This window comes from Notolepis coatsorum (genome assembly GCF_963971535.1).
Source record: "Notolepis coatsorum genome assembly, chromosome: 10".
Taxonomy (NCBI): Eukaryota; Metazoa; Chordata; class Actinopteri; order Aulopiformes; family Paralepididae; genus Notolepis; species Notolepis coatsorum.
In genome coordinates, this window is record NC_140174.1 from 26,226,478 (window position 1) to 26,230,724 (window position 4,247).

Below are 4,247 nucleotides of genomic sequence, written 5' to 3' on the forward strand. Positions count from 1 at the left end.
AATGAGGTAATTATTGTTATAATAGTTCCACAAATTTTCTTCCAAGTGAGGAGAAAAAACTACACGCGCGGGCTGTGGGGCCTGTCCACAGGGGTTAAGTACTGTACTTAATAGGTGTTAACACACAGACGTCATTAGCTTTAGAATAACACACTATTAATACACTATCTTAATGTTATAAGTTCAGATGATTTATAAGCAACGTAACGCAGTGTCTAAAAAAAAGATTAAAAAAAAGAGGCCTTTACGGCCTTTATAAAACGTGTGTTTTAACTTAATTAAAAACCATTAAAACACAGTTCGAATTTTATGAGCGAACGAATTTCGGTAGGGTGCATTTTTTCCAACCTAATGGCTAAAAGTAAATTAATTTAATACGGAAACGGAGTGATAAAAAATGGCTTTTTCATCGGCTTTTTCATTATTGTGGGGGCCCTGATGTAAACTGCGCTGCGGCGCGATGAGGGCGCGTTAACCCTTTCACTGCCACACTACAGAAGCTTAGTAATGCTTCGCCTCAACTCCGTTTCTGGTAGAACTAGTGAGCGAATCTTTAATATTTTTTTTTGATTCATATTCAGAGGTAATTCGTCGAGATATTTATAATTGGTATTTAGCCAAAATAAATATTAGAAATATGGTGAAAAAAACTATTTATCCGTTTTTTTATCCGTCACTACCACACTACAGAAGGTTAACCTTTCACTACCACACTACAGAAGGTTAACCTAGTTGTTGTGTCTTTCACTACCACACTACATGTATTTACATCTAAATGCTTATTGGTCAGGCGGTGACGTCATTAAGTTGATGCCATTGATCGGTGAGTATTAAACAGAGAGCAGGGCAGTGCATGTTTGCCAGTCACCATGGAACCCAGTCAGCAACCCACAGCGAGGGCACTTGCCGAGGCATTAAACCGGTTTGCTCACTTCGGAGCACACTGTGTTGAAGACGAACGCGCTTTAGGAACATTCATCACGGATTTCTTTCCGCAGAAGAAAAATCCAAAAAGAAACTCAGATTCTGGTTCAGAAGAAGAAGACAGTTGTGACGAGTTAGAGGCAGATGATGATGATGGTGACAACACTATTGAAGACGAGGCAGAGCCAGAAAATGATGGTGATGGTGGTGATGGTGACAAAACTAACGGATTTGAAGACGAGGCAGAGCCAGAATCTGATGATGGTGACAACACACCTAACGGATTTGGAGACAAGGTAGAACACGTAATGTGCGTTGTGGAAGTTGAATCTGACGAGAACCACGAACGCCAAATGGAAAGACTTTTGCGATTTACTTGTAAATGCGTCCAGGTTGATAAAGAAAATGACATTCTTAATCGGCGGTCATGTATCACAAAATTGGACCGTGATGAAGTTTACACAAGGCGTTTTGAGATAGCGGCTCTCGAAGAGGATCATAAAGACTTGATTATTATGGCGCAGCTCCAGGCTTTTGGTCGAAAGTCAGAATGGACTATCGGAAATAAATCGTTTTCCAAAAAAAGACAACGTGCTTACACAAACTATTTCTTCGGGGCGATACAAATCTGCCGTGAAGCTTTCCTCTTCATCCACGGGTAAGTTATTATTATTGTCTATTTAAAACTAATATAGTACATCATGCCTATTTTTTTTTAAATGATAATAAAATCTTGAAACTTGATTAGTCTTGTTTATTATCAGGGTCCCCCATTTTATTAAAACTAATTATAGTACATTATAGTAGAGTATAGTAGCATAGTATAGTATAAAGTACCGGTACTTGACAGGTACCGGTACTTGTGATGATGATGATGATTGATGATGATGATCTAACTATCTCTCTCTGTCTCCACAATCATGTAGACTGGGTGTGGTACAGACAGGTACCGGTACTTGTGATGATGATGATGATTGATGATGATGATCTAACTATCTCTCTCTGTCTCCACAATCATGTAGACTGGGTGTGGTACAGACAGGTACCGGTACTTGTGATGATGATGATGATTGATGATGATGATCTAACTATCTCTCTCTGTCTCCACAATCATGTAGACTGGGTGTGGTACAGACAGGTACCGGTACTTGTGATGATGATGATGATTGATGATGATGATCTAACTATCTCTCTCTGTCTCCACAATCATGTAGACTGGGTGTGGTACAGACAGGTACCGGTACTTGTGATGATGATGATCTAACTATCTCTCTCTCTGTCTCCCCCCCCCCCCCCTCTTCTCTCCCAAGAATAGGTAAGGATCGCTTGATTGCAATAAGCAAACACATGTCAGAAAATGGCATGTGTCTTCGCACAAAAAAGCGATCACCACACAACAACAAGCATTGCATAAAATATGAAGATATCGAAAAAGTAGTTCAATTTGTGTTGAATTATGCAGAAGATCATGCTGTTCACCTCCCTGGACGCCAGGCACACCAAAAGAACTTTACCGGTCAGCTGTTACCATCTTGCGTCACGAAGGCATCTGTGTGGCGTTTATATACCAAGGCAATGCCAGTTGGTAGGTGTAAGCAAATCTTTGTCAAAGAAATAGGTCAAATAGGTCTTTGTCAAATAAAAACAAAGCTTGAAAATGAATGACATTGTGCTAACATGTGTTCTTATTAATCTTTCAGACCAGCGAGCAGTGGGCCTGTCCACATTTAAGTCCCTCTGGAGGCAATTACTGAGTCATATCAGAGCAATCAAACCAATGTCTGATCTTTGCTGGGTGTGTCAGAAGAACAATTATCTGGTTAGTGAACATCACAGTGTTATGAACTTTGAACTGCAACTTCTGTATGAAAAGTGTTATACAAATACAGTTTATTATTATTAATATTAATCATCATTTACTTAACTTTTTTTTTTCAGATTTTCAAAAGTGCCAATCTGCCAGAGGCTGAGAAGTCTGCAAAGCTGAAGCAGCAGGAACAACATCTGGCGCATGTAACCTCAGAGCGGGCTGCCTACAAGGGCATGCTTAAAGCCGCCAAGGAGATCGGTGATGGTCTTTCTCTGGGTGGTCATGTGCCACCGGCAAGCAAGCCCTTGACAATGCATTACAGTTTCGACTACGCTCAAAAGGTGACTACATACCAAGCCCTCTTTCACAACATCATGTTATAATTGTTATAACTACTGCATTGCTCCCTTTTTTTTCTTTCTAAAATCCTTATTCATTTATTGCAGGTGCACTACCCATCAGACCCCCTTCAACCAGGGCCCATGTACTTCTTGGCTCCACGCAAGTGCAGCATATTCGGTGTTTGCTGTGAGGCGATTCCACGGCAAGTCAACTATTTGGTGGATGAGGGGATGGAGTCCAGCAAAGGTAGCAACGCCGTCATAAGCTACCTGCACCACTTCTTCAAAGACCATGGTCTTGGGGAGACAGATGTTGACCTTCACTGTGACAACTGCAGTGGCCAAAACAAGAACAAGTACATGTTGTGGTACTTAGCGTGGCGAGCGCTACATGGTCTTCACCATCGTGTCAATCTCCACCTGCTGATTGTAGGCCACACAAAGTTTTCCCCGGACAGTTTCTTTGGGCTTCTCAAGCAGCGTTTCAGAAAGACCAAGGTGAACACTCTTGATGAGATTGCAGCAGTCGTAAGGGACAGCTCAGTGGCTGGAATCAACATACCACAGCTAGTGGGAAAGGAAGATGGCACTGTAATCGTGCAGTCCTACAACTGGCAGGAACATCTGGGGCCTTACTTCAAGCCACTGCCACAGATCAAGCAGTACCAGCACTTTAGGTGGGTGTGGTCACTGTGTGTTGTGTATTTACTGTAATTAATTATTCACACTTTAGTGCAAAGAATGTCATTGGTAAATGATACAAATGCATTGATATTGTTATGTGCCCTGTACTAACGTTTCACTTTATTATTGCAGCTTTGATTCCAAGGAACCTGGTGTGGTTGTGGCAAAGATGTCTATTGATGGCGCTGAAACCAGATTCCAGCTGCTCCGTGACGTCCGTGTCCTGCCGCCTATAGATGGACTTCCTGTGCTGCCACCACCGGGACTGGACTCTGCAAGACAACACTATCTGTTCCACAAGATCAGAGAGTTCTGTGATGAGGAAGCCCAGGACGTAACATGCCCGGCACCACCAGCCAAAATATCCAGCGGCGGTTCAAAAAGACCACGGTGATCATCTGGAGAGGCCATCAGAACATTGAACATTGACTTTAGCATGTCTATTTTTATCTCGTGTTATTTTAAATGCTAATAAAATCTTGAAACTT

General features: G+C 41.9%; 1 long non-coding RNA gene across 1 annotated transcript; it reads left to right on the forward strand.

Moving 5' to 3' along the window:
- Nucleotides 1-2,390: 2,390 nt before the first annotated feature.
- Nucleotides 2,391-3,412, forward strand: LOC311235889. The gene is made up of 4 exons (XR_014620176.1): nt 2,391-2,509; nt 2,625-2,743; nt 2,863-3,075; nt 3,181-3,412. It is a non-coding gene; the product is annotated as an uncharacterized lncRNA (long non-coding RNA).
- Nucleotides 3,413-4,247: the final 835 nt, after the last annotated feature.